This window comes from Metopolophium dirhodum, chromosome 7 (genome assembly GCF_019925205.1).
Source record: "Metopolophium dirhodum isolate CAU chromosome 7, ASM1992520v1, whole genome shotgun sequence".
Lineage (NCBI taxonomy): Eukaryota > Metazoa > Arthropoda > Insecta > Hemiptera > Aphididae > Metopolophium > Metopolophium dirhodum.
Window position 1 is genome coordinate 13,509,544 of NC_083566.1, and position 16,880 is coordinate 13,526,423.

Here is a 16,880-nt window from a genome sequence, read left to right on the forward strand (position 1 = left end):
TCACATGTTTTGTGATAAATATATTCATGTGGTTTTTCATATTCATAACTAGCAGCCACCTAAGAAAATAAGAATAACAATAAGGTAACACCGTGAAAACGTAATAACAGTAATTGTATCAATGTTTCCAAAAGTAGTTACTTACCTACAATTAAACCAACGTTTAATAATAACAATAAAAAAAGGATAAAAAATGATCAGTTTAAATATTAATAGTTTACACTAGATTTAACGCATATTATAAAAATCGGAATGTTTTTATGTATAATTATTCAAAAGAATACTTAAATACTAATCTATTTCATTGTTTCATTTAAGATGCGTTTGATTAGAAAAAACACCATTTAAACTTTTTTAAAGAAATATTTTGTTTCAAGTTACTTTTTGTGTATTTTAATTGAATAGGTATTGGGTATTTTAACAGCTGTTTGAAGTTCGATATATATTAAGTTAACAGTAACATTTAAACTGTCGAAAAAACATATGTAAGGCCTTAAAATATGATTCATGATGTATATATGCGACGGCGTATGTTTTTTTTATTGTTAACCGATTTATTATACCTATAGGAGGTTTCTATACAACACTTTTCACCGAGCAAATGTACTTATAGTTTGGGTACACTAATTTCATTATGCACATATTCATTAAATATCTATAGGTATTATAAATGTTCTAGTTTAATATATTTACAAACATATAAACATAGATACGTTTATATACATTTTTACAGTAAAAATAGTTTATAACAGTGGCGGTTTTATGAATTTTTTTTTTTTTTTTGGGGGTGGGGTCCTTTAACATTATCTCATAATATATAAAGACAATAAGTTTAACCCATCATTAATTACCAAATAAAATGTATTCTTACATAAAAAAAAAAAAATAGCATTTTAGTTACAACTATTACAAGACAAAATAAACTTTTCGTTTTCTTTTATTATTAATTCGTCCAAAACTTTGTCAGCCGTTAATTTCAAATCTTTATGAATACACATCATAGCCATTTAATCTTTTCTGAAATATTTAATAAGCAAATTATATTTAATATTTATGATATTTAATATTTATGAATTATGATTTCCTTTATTACTTACTTCTCCAATTGTGTTCTGCAAATAAGTTTTGATTCTCTTAAGATTGGAAAAAGTTACGTTCATTAGATTATGTTGAAACTGGTAATATGGCTAGTATTTGAAGCAGTTTGTATATATTAAGATAAATTTCATTATTACAAAATGATAAAGCTTGAAGTGCATTAGTTGGCTCTTCACTAAATTTTTTTAAGCACCTTTGCCACAATTCATATTCAGCCATCAAAATTGCATGGTTTCCATTTTAAATTAACTACATATTATTATGAGTCAAATAATATGGATAAAATCTTTGTAAATTAAAAATCAAAACGATTTAAAATAATTATTATACATTTTACCAACCTGAATGTAGGCGTTCGACAGGCGTGACGGCTGAAAAGTGATTGTCAGTGTATCAATTATCGCTGCGCTAATGTACCGAATGGCCGAACGCTGTTATTATCACAAATAATAGATATCGTAATCGTAAACGTCCTCATTTCAGGGAAAATATGGTATTTACCTAAATAGCTGTAGCTAACATTCTAATATACGAAATAATAAAGATGAAATCACCAGAATTATGTAGGTATAAGCGTACCTATATCCGCATATAAAAATCGTAATAGCTATAAAAAAAAAATTACTGTCAAAACCCAAGCGTGCTGAGCGAATAATGTATGCAGCCTAAGCTCGGGATCTGGGGGGGGGGGTCCAGACCCCCTGGACCCCCCCCGTAAAACCGCCACTGGATTATAATGACTTTCAGGGGACTAGGAAAAATAGGTTATATACCAAATAACCAAAATTAAAAATAAATAAATAAAGATTTAATAGTTCACGGAAGAAAGTCCCTTTTAAGTCCTCAATCAATTTAAATTAATTCATATTGCTATAGTGGATTCTATTATTGACGGTAGGTGCATATTATTATGCATATTATACAATATACATTTAAGTTTAAATATTATAAGGGAAAGTTTAATACTGAATATGATTATGAATCTGTAGGTATTAAATATTAATACAGAAAGCGTTTTAATATACCTAAAAGTCCCTAAGGTCAATAACAACCAAAACCTGAATAACTATTTATTTTTTTATGTATTTTATACTGTATGATACTGAAGAAGCGAAAAGAAATCTAAGATGTATAATAATCTGCTGATTCGCAAATTATTCATGGTTTTTAAAACTCGAAAGAAATTTTATAAAAAAATAATATACTCTTGAATAACACATAAGAATATTTAATATAACTAATCCAATTATTTTTTTTCACGTCCTAGATATCCGATTAAGTGTATTAAGAACATTACGTTTTATTACTAGTGAAGAATGAACACACTCGTAACTCGTCCAATGTTCTATACGGTATATTATTCTCGTGCCGATAAATCTCGTACTCTTTGGACAAAAGCACGGCTGAGCACTCACGTAAGAAAAGAAAATTCGTTTTTATAAACGATTTTTTTTTTTTTACACGCATGTCTCATGTGATACGTTATATTATTACATTTCACTACCTATATGACTTATGCTTATGTAGACCTACCGATGGTTGTATTAAATTACGGCTGTCGTCCTCGTATTGTTCTATCGAATTATTTCTGCGGGCGGTTTGCAAGGAATAATAACTGCGGCCGTCGTTTCCTAATCAGCCTTCTCGAGGTTTCATTTCGGCGCAAACTGTGAGACGTGCGATATGAGGGCGGTTGATAATAAACTACGTTTGCACGCAAGTCGTTTGTTGTTCGTACCTATAATAATGTTCCGGGCGGTCGGCCACAGCCACGAGGAGACTGCAACTATACAGCGAAGGCGGAATTTGGTTTTTTGCTCCGCCGCCAATCGCACGGCATATACTCAAACTGATCGTGTATTCTATTACGAGTTCGCACAACTAACCGACGGCCGACTATAGTTAAGGGTGTGCGTACAACAAATTAGTTGGCATTAAGTGTTAAACCAATTATCCCAACTATGCAGACCGGCTGCAGAGGTGGCGGTGGCAAGTTAACGTAATTCCGTTGTTGCCTATAGTCCGATTAACCTGAGGAATTGCACGGGAAATTTTCTTCGACCGTCGTCGAACGGAAACCAATTTCGAAATTAGTTTTAAATATTTAGAACAACTTACTGATGAACGGACTTGGACATTAGAATTTAACTATTCGCAGACATATTTTAATAGTTAGAATAGTATACAGGCTGTCCCGCGAGGATTTGCCCACTGTGAGATAATAAATATAATAAATCTATTTTTTTATTAGACTCGTAGAGACAAGAACTCCACATATTCAATTTTTTGGTAAAAAAGTTAAAAAAGTTATTTTTTACTTTATATTTTTGAAACAATTGAAGATAGCCATTTTGTAAAGTTTATTTTTGTGGAAATTTTGACTTTTCAACGTTTTATTTTCATTAATCTCATGATTTTTAATATTTTTTTTAGCTTAAAGGCAAAACGGCTAATGCGTATATCCTAACGGGACACTCTGTATAGTCTAATAATGCTTTAGCAGTACATATACTAAAATTGGAACATTACAGAGAAGATTAGCATGGCCCCTACGCAAGGATGACATGCAAAATCGTGAAAAAAAAATAAAAAATAAAAATATATATCAAGTGAAAATGCGTATTAATCACACCGTTTTACATTATTACTGCACAATAATATGTATAAAGAGCATTTGTGTGTGTGTGTGTGTGGGCACACTCAATATGTCGAGTCATATAACGTGTAAACAAATAAATGATTTTTTTATTGGATCAGCCAAATTTGAAGCACGTACTAGAGAGAAAAAATGTGAAGCTGGTTAATTAAACTTCCTCCACAGTCGGCCACATACGAATAATATTTTCCTTTTCCTATTAATATGACGTGTTTTGATACTGAACATCTGAACACCTATATTGATATTTTTAATCCTCAAATTATTATGATGACATAAAACGGTTTATTACACGCGTATTGACGTATTTTAGAAGAGGTTTCTCTTCTTATTAGAACAGTAGAAGTATAATATTCAAGTATGTATATTAGTCTCTATCTTTTCTTATATTATTTGGGCTCATCATTTGTTGGATCATATAATATAAGCTACTTACTGTTTCGTGCATTGGTTTACTGTAGTATCACATTAAATATTGTTGTGTAATTACTAATTAGTGTCTATTTATTTTATTACGATATGTTATTTAGATATTATATTTATCGTATTAAAATATAAGTGTTGTTAATATGTATATTGTATTGAATTTTACGAAGGTGTTCAAATGTAACATTGACTATTCATAATATTTAATATAACTCAGAAACTACTGATAAACTACTATGGTAATTATGCACGTACCTACATAGAACGCTTTCCAACAATTATTATCATGTGGGTACTATCAATCTTGAATTCGTAACATGTCAACAAGATCGTAATTCTGACAGTAAATTCTACTTGACATAATATGTCGAAGTATTTTGGTGATAAATTGAGTGAATATTACGGGATACACTTACAAATAAGCTCTTATATAATCGTTTAAGTTATGTTTGAAATACGGTTCCCATAATTGCAGACAATTGAATATACCTGTTTTTACAGTGGTAATAGAGTAAATGGTTAAACCACTACAAAGATAGCCATTATACATGAAAAATAAAATTTTATTTATACAATTAAGCGGTCGTTAGTTTCATTAATTGAGATGAAAAAAATGTCCAGACAAAGGCTACACTTTTCTGTTTGTTGAGCACGGCTAAGGTTTTAATAATTATCTCCCAAATTATTCAATGGGTAATTAATTTTTATTTTAGTTGAATACTTAAATATAATTTATGTAAAAAATATTTTTTGTTTACTTTCACATTATCTAAATAATTCAATTCGTTTGTTAATGAATCTAATGACCAAGATAATAATTTAAAAAAAATATTGATTTCATCTATTTTAAAAAAATTAGTTAACTTCAAAGAGGTTAGTTTGGAAAGCAATATAAAACTTCCCAGAAATCTTTTAAGTTGATTTTATTTTGAAGAAACATTTAGTAAAATAAAACAAAATTTTATTTAAAAAGAAACTTTTATTTTCATCGAATTAAAAACAAATTATTTTTTTTTCATCGAAGATCTAAACATCAGTATAAGATATTCTGTTAAGTTAATAATAATTATTTTGGAAAAAAAATAAATTATTTACGATTCAATATTATTATTATCTACCATACATATCTTAAAATAAATATTCAGAAAGGAAGCATTTTGAAAAATATTAATTACAAAATGCTTTGAGAGTCCAAAATCTTGTTTCTATTTTATAGGTACTATTTATTTTCCGGATAATTTTACCAAGTTGGAAAATGAAATACTTAAATATGCACAAAAGCATTTTTCTGTGGATTAGTAGCTGCTGGGCATTTATATATGACTGTATTCATTTACAAATTAAATGTACACAATACACATAGTATACCTACTTAATTTGATCACGTACATCTAACAAAAACCACAAATTTAAATAAATTAGGAATTTAAAAACGTACAATATTCTAATGTTTTCATCAGTCGTATGCATATATCAATCTACTCCAGAACACAACACTATTTCATTTCTACTTTAAGTTAGTCAGTTAAGGTTGAGGACAGTATTAAAATCCATCAGAGACAATATTACGCTTTATTACGGTCTATATGAACTTTTAGCCCTTAAAACAGAAACTACAGATTTATAATTACATTTTTGCGTGTCATATGCAATTAGTTCTGCTACATTTAACTATTTATGTATTATACATAATATAAATAACATAATATATTATATTATATACCGTCAATAAGCATGCGGTCGACCCATAAATAATAATACTAATATTAACAAAAGAAATAAAAAAGAAATAAATACTAATTGTTTATTAGATAAAACGATTAACTATTATAAGTAAATATTAAATCGTATAATATTATTACAGTAATATTTTATTTTTAAAACATACTATTGTATCTGTTTTGCCTATACGATACGCCGTGTAACACTTTATAATTATTATACATGAATATAAAAAATAATACTCACAATATTTGGCCACATGTTAATTGCTGATTTTAATTTATATTTCGCTCATATTATCTTTGATGCATACAGGTGTATTAGTATTATATATTTCAATATTTTGTGTAATCAATAATGATTAGTCTCGTCTGAATATCATAATGATTGGATAATAATATAAGCTTTCGATTAATTGTGTGTAAAGAAGTTCTTAAAATTAATATGTTAAATTAATTAAAAATATATGCTATAAATTCATAACGTCTTGACTACAGACAGTATAACAGTGTACTTCTCTTTTTCAGACCATGTGAAACGTCATGTTAAGTGTAATAAAAGTCATTCTTAAATAATTGTAAAAATACATCATTGTACATGGTTAAGCTCACTATAAATTAATAATAATAACTAATTTACTCAGGTTTGATTCTGTTTTGATTTTTACAATTTTAAAACACTAGTAGCTTACATTTGAAATACAGAGGATTGACAAATAAATAGCGAGTTGTTAGTTTGTACATTAACACACACACAAGAAAAATTAAGTAAGTCAATTTAATGTTAAGGAAACCAGTGCTATAACAAATGCTATATTATGCAGTACAATTTTTTTTACAGAGGTAATTAAGTGAGAAGTGATTTAAAAATTTTTAATTTGTTCTTTCTAATTGTGTACAATATCTTAGCACGTTCCAAAACTTGGAAATGTCAATACGACTACGATTGCCACGATAGCCAGTAGCCACGATCTACACTTTTGTGAATAATTGAAAACGGCTGAATTTACAAATTACCAATTAATACTAAAACATAATTATAAAAGACTTATTAGTTATTGAAAGAATTTTAAATAAAAATCATTGTTGCGTTAAATTTGAATACTTGTCATGTGTGTACATTGTAGGTACAACGTATTCCGGAAGTTTACAATATTATTTAAATTGATGCTCATTTGTCAAGGTATACTATTTCAGGAACATAATGGAGATTGCTAAATAATGCATATCAAGTTTCTGATTGTAAATTATTAATATTATTTGCAACTCACGTAAGAACCTCATCCTTTTTTAAGTATCTTCAAGTATTATCAGTCGTACTCCGAGCACAATATTTTATGACGAAGATTATTTTTTTGCATTTACATAATATTATGTAATCATTGTTTGCATATTATCCTTTATTATTTTTTCTTGTGTAAAATAAATATACAATATAATCATTTCATACTCATTAAAAATGAAATTATAATTTTTTTTTCTTGTCTACTCATGTTAAATATTAATGATTTGTGTTTTAAACCTGAACCAAAATGAATATTAACTATCATAATATTATGAGTTATAAAAATATTTAGAAAAATTAACTTTCTAGAAATGTACAATATATTATATTAGGTTTTTTGTCAAATATCTGAATAGTAAGTTTTCAGTGTTATCATATTATTCATCCCGTTGTCTTTTATTTATAATCCAATCAGTTTGGAACATTCACTGTACGATAAATAATAATAATAAATTATAAAATTTAAGTCAAATCATAAAAATCTTAAAATAATTCAGTATGGATGTGACAGCTCAGATAAAAAATGAAATTATTTTGTTAATACAATATACTTATTATGTATCAGAATAGCTGTTTTTTGCGTGTAATAATAATTGTCAATATACCATTATCATTCAATTTTATTTTGAGTAAAAATAATACTGTGACAGTTAATCGATAAAAGCCTTCCATTAAATATTTTCACATAGCCAAACCAAATAAAAATAAAAAATTCTACTATCAATAATCAATGATATTATGATTTAACGATACAAACCGAATCTTTTAAATCGCAAGCTTTTGTTGGTATTTTGCAAACGTAGAATTTTTATTTATTTATTTTCAATTTGTACTTTCAAATCCTCATTTTATTCCCGCTATAATTAAAATAACACACTGACACATTTAAAACCGGTGTTCGATACACAAGAAAAGGCTTGATGAATACTGGTTTACAAAAAAAATAATTGAGAAATTTGAAAAATATACCTCGTTAAAACTTGATTTTTACACAATAAGTATTTACTGAAAAATGGAATACAAATTAAATAGTACACTGTACACTGTTATAATGAATGCAATACCTGCATTCACTGATTTACCCTAAAAAATACTCTATAATAACTGAGTAGTCAATCTTAACGACTAATGAGAAACTCAAAAAAAATAATTTTAATTTTTACATTTTTTCCTGAACTAATTAATTTACTTAAAACGTACTCTGCTAAGAATAGATTTATAAAATAAAATTTTGTTTAACATTTTTAAATAGAAAAACTCTTCTATAGTAAAAATTTAAATTTTTTAGTAAGAAAAGTTACTTTTTCACCTGATTAGATCGTAACACAACTTAGCATAAAATTCTGTTCAACTCCATTTATATAATATTTCTTAAAATGCTTCTTTTTTTTTTACTTAGAAGTACCTACCTGAAATTTCAATTTATTTATAATATGGATTATTTACCAAAGTTTTATTTTAACATATTTTATTTGAACCTTTTAGAATTTAAAAGATGACTACTATTATTAAACTAATGGTCATAGGCAGTGATTCTTTTTCATAATATATATATTGTACATATAATAAATACATACTACATAATATATATATATAGTTTTTCATACAACGCTATAAATATATTTTATTATATTTATATAATATAAAGAACACGAGTATTATGAATTATGTTTGCTTAAATCGTTCTTCATTAGATCAGTAGTCATTGGTTCTAGTTTATTAATACTTATCATTAACTTGGTTAATTATCAACCATCATATTATATATTGTTGATTTTATAATTTTATCGTTAATTTGAAATGAACATAGGTAACCTACCCATCTAAATATTTACTGAACACATAACTACATTTCTTTTTCTTTTTATAACTGTTAAATGTTCACGATTATTTTTTTGTTGCATAAGTAAAGTTTATAATATGATCTTTGTAAATTTTAAAATAATCCAATTTTTGTTACAGTGTAAAATGTGTATAGTACAATAATGTATAAAATATGTATAATTCCAATACGGAATTATTCAAAAAGTAATTATAGTCTAGTTTAATATTCAAGGTGTTATACAATGTTTAATACACGTGTAATAATTATTAATACAAGTTTTAAAATACTATAAGACAAAATATTAATAAAATGCCGTATTCTTACATTTTTATATTTCTTACTTCTATGACTACACATCTACATTAAAACACCTCTGTATAGCTCCATCGGCTCAACGAGATAACTTACATTTCACGGTATGTCCAATGTTTTAGTCATCACAAAATATGACATTTTGTATATTATTTTTGATGACCAATGTTGCAATTTTGACACTCTGAAGCCTGAAGACTTATTGCTTAAAGAGGTTAAAAGACGCACGGCATTAATTTAACTGTTTTGCGGGCCTACGTAACGTGTAGTATATATATTATGTATATTAAACACACTTTTCGTGGAACAATGATATAATAATTGTCAGTTGTCACTAATTCCGTTCATCCGACCATATCTGAAAGATCCTCCTCTCCCGAATACGTGACTAAACGACACATATTATTATAATAAATTATTATTATTATTGTACTTGAAGCCTTTGTATAATACGCACGCCGTAAAGTTGACGGGGAAATTAATTATTCATCGGCAAGTATAGGAGATATAATAATATATATCTACTGACTACTGTTAAATCCGTCGCACACATTATGAACGACCGGCGGCGCGCGCGGCTGTGGCACGTGTTTTCGTTGGCCATAAATTAGGACATCAATACTAATAACAATATCTGGATCCAAAAATACGATGATATTATAATATTATTACTCTAATTTATTATGTTATTATAACGACATAATTTTGTTACTTAATCGAAGTTTTGAGTATAATGTAATATTATAATGATCTTTGATCACGAATCGGAGGTCTTTTACGCATCGATGCGGTCTGTTGCTTAATTATTACGTTTGACTTATGCACTCGTATGCAAACCAAAGCTATTCTGGGATCATGTAAGATGTTTAAATATAAATAAATGTTCTACCTTCTGAGCTAGTTGTTATTTTAAGTTGTCCCAAAATGGTCATAATATTTTATTCGTTAAAATATAAAGGTTGGACAACTGGTCTCTTATAGTGACTATAATAACGATGTTCTATATTTAAAACGACAATTTTGGTCCAAAATAGGTTCAGGTTTGCGTGTTTATAAAATATTAATACCACTTTTGTTGAAATGTATTATTATTTTTATATCTAAAGTTAATCGAGTCAATAACCTATGATTTAGTTCTAAAAATAAGAAACACTGTAATATTATAATATTATAATATATATTATTGTGACGTTGCAGTGAAATATTTTATTTTCCGTTCTGAGTTAAGGGAAACGATCTTTTCTAAATTGTATGAACGCAATGCGTTAATCACTAACGTATTTTTCACCAGCCCCTCCCATTATCCAATCTGACTTTTTTTTATTACCTATAGGGTATGGGATTTATACGCCAAATGAAACCGTGAACAAATAATTTGACCTTTAGGTGGCATATTTGATTTTACACAATGTTTATATAAATAAAAGTTCTTTAAATAATTGTGAAAACATATAAAAGTTAGGAAAAACGGACATTTTAACGAGTTTATAACAAAATAGATTTTCTTGTTTTATTTTATTTTGAAAACCAATAGCCTTACGTACTTAAATTTTGTACCAAACGTTTATGTTAGTATTTTCTATATAATATGGTACAATTTTCAAAATATTTCAAATCTTTTTGAGCCATTAATAGACATTTTTAATTTTCAACTTTTTCTTGCTGAATTTCCCTGTAGAATATATTATGAAGATAATTATAATTCAATAGCTAATACATTTTATTGTAATTTATTGGCTTCAATAATTTGATGAATTTTTGGTTTTGTGTACATATTAGGAGTTTGTCTTGAAGCATCAAAGGTCTTAAGTACAACTACTATTTCATGGTATTGATGTCGAGATATAGTTCCTTCGGATGTTTGAAGTGAACAGTGTCTCGCCTCTGTTATCAAAAGGCAAGAAATAATTAATGTATGAGGTTGGTGAACTAAAATATTATACACGCGATAAAAATTTAAATTGTATTTTATGTGATTAAAGTATGCAAATCGGTATTGCTTGTACATGAACTCGTTTACATAAAATATTTTGCAAGTGGAAAATAATTGTAAAAAACTGTGCATATTCAAATTTAAAATTAGTTTAATATTTGTATCTTGCAGAATCATTAATAAGTTGTGTCTTCCGATAATCGTTTTATTCGATTTATTTTTAATGTACCTATTTTAACTATATTTCTTAAATATTAACATGTAACAATATAGAAACTAAATTTACGTTTATATTTTATGATTCAATTATTTGAAAAAATTATGAATTTATGATGTAAGATATTGCGATTATAATATTTTTATATATACCTATTTAATCTATCAATTTTGAAATTGAGTATGGTTTTTAATTTATGAAAGATAAAATTATTTTAAAAATATTACTAACAATCTCATACTTTGAGTTTTTAAAATTAAATTTTGAATAATTCCAAATAGGTACTCCAAATTTTTTTTTTTATAAAATGTATACAACATATCAAACAATTAAAAATTAAACTAGAAATAATAAGAATCGTGATTTTTGTATCACTATTTCATGACCCAGAGATCATCCACAACCAATGTCGAAACAGTAGCGGATCCAGAATTCATACAAGGGGGAGGGGCGAATTATCATAAATTAAATTACCTTTTTGTTTAGTCAAATATTATAATAAAACATAGCGTTAAAAAGACGGCCCAAAGGAAAGGGGGTTGAACGCCCCTTCGCTCCCACTCGTAACCGCTACTGTGTTGAAACTACCTATCTAAATATACTTGTTTAGATAATTATCTTTATGTTATCCAGATAAAAGTAAAATGTATTTCTCTTTGTATTTAAATAAATTGATATACAACTATTTGTATCTTAACTAGATGACAATTTAGTTAGGTATCTATTCTGTCCACTACAGCTGTGCTTGCTAAAAATCTAACTAAGTGAAAAATATAAATGAACCGAATACCTCAAACATGACAATTAAAGGAAAGAGAACAATATATTTTCTATTATATCCGCACAGAATTCAAAAACCTCAAACAAATGTGATCGAAAAAGTTATTATTTGTCTACGCCAAACAAACTTAACATACAGGCGTACAGTACAGTACCTATATAAAATATCGAATAAGATAAAAATATTTTTTAGATCAATTCGTTTATAACTCACAACTCTTTATATGGTTTTTGTTATATGTACCTAGGTATCTTAGTCGCTTAAACATTATCACAAGAATAAAATAATAATTGCTTACGTTTTTAAGATATAATAAATTAATAACAAACAAGTAGAAACTAAACATAATTCTTGACGTTGAAATTTCAGAATTTAATAAAAAAAATTTAGCTAAAATAACTGTATATACCCAGTCTAATTTAAATTTGTTAACTGTAAAGATATTTATATACATATACTTTTATTTTAAAGGTAGGTATTATCTATTTTTATTTTTCATGATAAAATAAATGTAGTACAATATTACACTTTTATAATGAACAGTATTTTTGTACTTATTCCCTTTTGTCCGGGCACCATCCAATTGGTTCATCGGCAAAATATTTTGTATTTGAAATTCTGCGACAGCCAAGGCCAACAGATAAAATATGTTATAAATACCTATAATTTATAATGTATAATATATTTATATATTACACTGTTTTCCATTCATAATCATAAAAATCAAAGATTGTATTTACTATATATTATATTGTATTATATTTACTATCTATGTCCTAAATAAATAATGTAAATAATCACAATATATTATGTTGTGCTTCGTTGAAACTGGGTTTAAATATGAATAAGTAAATTGGTGTACAAAAATACAAAAGTTAACATAAGACGAGTAAAAATATATAAATATTATATTCCTTCATTTCACTAGGTACATTTTTGTTTCAAATGTCGCCACTTCAAAAAATTGATTAGAAATGTTTCGGAATACCAAATTAATATAAAATATAATATACGCTGGTTACAATATCATAAAGGGAATGTACAACATAAACTATTCATGGTTTTCGTTTTTTTTAAATTCAATTTGCATTATTATTTAATTTTTACTGTCGACACTAGGATTTTTAATTTGTTTTATACCTACAACATTAGTAATTTATGGGAATTTCGAATGTATGATGAACCGACGTATACAATTATCACTAATATTAGGTAGGTATATAAAATAGTTCCGTTTATTAAAAACAAATAAATATAAATAATTATAAACTACAGAAAACAATCGTAAAATAAATTAAACAATTTATGCCCATTAAATTAAATGGAATATTAATATATTGAACAGAATATACTAATCAAATATAATGTTTAAAATAATTCTAGAGTTTACCTCAGTTTATTCCAAGTTTTATAACGCATTTTATATATTTGATTAAAAAAACTATTCACTGAATTTCACTGCATGTTGACATGCCTATAAATTTAAAAAGTCTAAATAGAACTACTTATATCGAGCATAAAATCAAACAATATAATCAAAGAATTGACAGGAACTTGAATACATTATCATAACATGTTAAATGATATTGTATATCATAATAATCATAACGTTAAAAAATCAATTGATTAAATTGAGTTTTGGTCATCATTAAGTTTTGGTCTTATATACTTACCCTATAATAATAAATATAATCGTGTGTCATAGTGATAGTGTAGTATATTATATATATTATACTGTACACCCACGAATGAATGGCATATTATTATCACCGATTACAGTGGGTCCGCGACGACATTCTGTAACAAAATAATAGGCCAGTTTGTTGTTTTATGTCTGTAAATCACGGTTTAATCAAATAACGAACGAGCATTATTATTGCTCGTATAACTGTATACCTCTACTGGTTGTTCGTGTCAGGAATAGAACCCTGACGAAACCCCCGTTGGACGGTTATTTAATGTACTTCTACCACGGAATGTGATTGTTGAACTCAATATTTACGGAAACAGGGGAAAAATATTAATTTCCTACCAGTTTTAAGTTACAGTCGCGTTGGTGTAAAATAAATGATAACATGTTCGACAAGTATATCAAGTTTCGTATTAAATAAAAAAATATAATAACGTACAAAGACTATTATTGTATATTAAATTATACTCACTGAAAAGAATAGTAACTAATGAATTTAAACGATTCGATAAAGTAGAAAATAACTAGTGAAAACATGATTGAAAATATGATGTTGCAATAAGATTGGCGCATCTTTTATTTTATATACTATTGGATCCTTAATGATCTATAAGGTTCTGTAACATAATATTGTATTAAATTGTAATCAAAAGGTCATGATCACATTTTTCGAGACAAGTTATACTTTAATGTTTCTTTCTTACATTTCATGACAAAAAACATAAAAATTGAAAAAAAAAAACTATGGATTAGATTTGGACGCATGGCATCTACAGAAGACAATATTATTATAGTCTTATATTATTATTATTATTATTTAGTATTTGTCTTACTTATTCTTTTTCCCATAACTTATATAGTGCCACTTATTCAAGAAATTCTTGAGACAATTTAGTGAACGCCAAACCTATGTTATTACTTATTAAGACGTAAAGAAACTGATCGTTAAAAATTGAGCAATATGTCCCTTATAATATAATCTAAAATACATATTACATAATATATATATTTTCTATGTTGATATTTAAAAACTTAAATAATAGTATCAGATCGATTTATACTGATTTTTTTTCTGAGATAAACTAAATACAATTTTACATTTTCATAAATATCTACCGATCTACGGTATTAATTCTTATTTATTTTTTCAACTAGATAATTTATCTATACTTTATTTATTTATTTATGAGCCCTTAACCTATATTACTGAGCACCATACAACGTTTAAATCATAATTTATAGTTAAAACAATGATAGAGAATTTAAATCTAAATTATTCTATATAAATGTAATCATTGGCTTCAGTAATGAACGTAATAAAAAATAAAAGCATTATTTTCAAAAAAATCAAAACTGTTTCGTGCAATTGTGGGAAAAAGAACCTCACTATTGTATAAGTAAGGTTAGTAATCTGTCTCAAGTAAAAATAAGATTCATAAATATAGTCATTACTCTAAATGTTATTTTTATTATTGAGTCCATGTTACTTTCTGGGTCAATTGGTTTTAGGGTAAAAATTGTCTCAATATTTTAAAGGAGCTAGTAGGTACTAAGGCACATAACCACGTCTTGTACATTTATTTATTTTTTCTTTAATGTTTTTAATGTACCTGTGTATTATTTTTTTATTTTTTTTTAGCATGAACTACAAAGGATATAGATTACATAAATATTTACATTTTTACATTATATTACAATGTACATTTAAATTTTTTTAAGATAAGAAATTATGTTGAAGATGTTTGAAAATGTATCAGTAAAATTGCCTCATATAAATTGTCCGGAATGTGCAATTATTTTCTGGCTATATTAAAGTTGGGGCAGTAGACGCTGATGTGTTTGATGAAGATGTTTGTGTTACATTTTGGGCATAAGGATTGTTCTGGCATTGCCTACCTATTATAATAAACCTTATACATCACTGTTATTACTTTATATAGACATCGATTAAAATTCATAATAATATTATTTTCTCTTGTACGACATACAGGACAGAGTTTAATTAACTGTTTTATTTTTAATAATCAATATTGGATACGACAAATCTGATCAAATATAATAATATTTTTTTCTTAGTATATCACCTATCTTAATATATCCATATTTAATTGTGATTTTTCGTTTTTTTTTTTCACTGGTTTTGCAATAAATTATTTAAAGTTATGTTTAATTTAATTAAGAAAAATATAAAGATTAAATTAATAATATATCATAATTCATAATTAGCCATAGTTGATATAAAAATTTGGAAAATAATACTATTTGTGGTATATAGTATAAATTATGCAAAATTACACAAATAGTTTTAGTAAACTAAAAAATACACATTGTTGATTTTTCTTTACAAATTTATAGTTTAATTTAAATACTTTTTATGTCTGGACTATTTAGGATGTGTTTGTATAAAAATTATGTTGATCCCGAGAAAACTCATTATTAGTATTATAGAAAGAACTATTGACTACCTACCAATTAATAATCATGAAACAACATTCAGTAAATTTATGAACGTATCGTTAACGGTATCGTTAATGCTATACCTAATGAACAAATATTACTCCTTATTAGTGATATTACTAATATTATACATCGTTAAAGCATAAAAAAATACAAATACGTTATCATAAGTTGATTTATCACATCTTTGGTGCTTTATAGAGTTCTATAAATATTATAACAGCACGTAAATAAATATACTGTCAATCTGTATTTTAATATTAAATATAGGTACCTACAATTTGATAATATTTTAGTAATTATTTGTTTTTCTGTTTAAGAAAAATTATATTTTTTAAAAGCTGTAATATGAATATTACCAATTATTAACGTAGATTATCAATGGGCGTATTTTCCAAAACTTGTTGTTTCAAGATGAGAATTTAGGTTGAATTCAAAACTATGCTAAACCCTGCTATATAAACTATACATATTACATA

General features: G+C 26.3%; 1 protein-coding gene and 1 non-coding gene across 2 annotated transcripts in view; both read left to right on the top strand.

The window, feature by feature from the left end:
- The window catches only part of LOC132948754 (uncharacterized), a 196,723-nt gene that overhangs the window by 27,065 nt on the left and 152,778 nt on the right, over nt 1-16,880 (top strand). The window lies entirely within an intron of this gene.
- On the top strand, nt 3,590-3,692 carry LOC132949815 (U6 spliceosomal RNA). Its single transcript, XR_009665141.1, has one exon. It is a non-coding gene; the product is annotated as a U6 spliceosomal RNA (small nuclear RNA).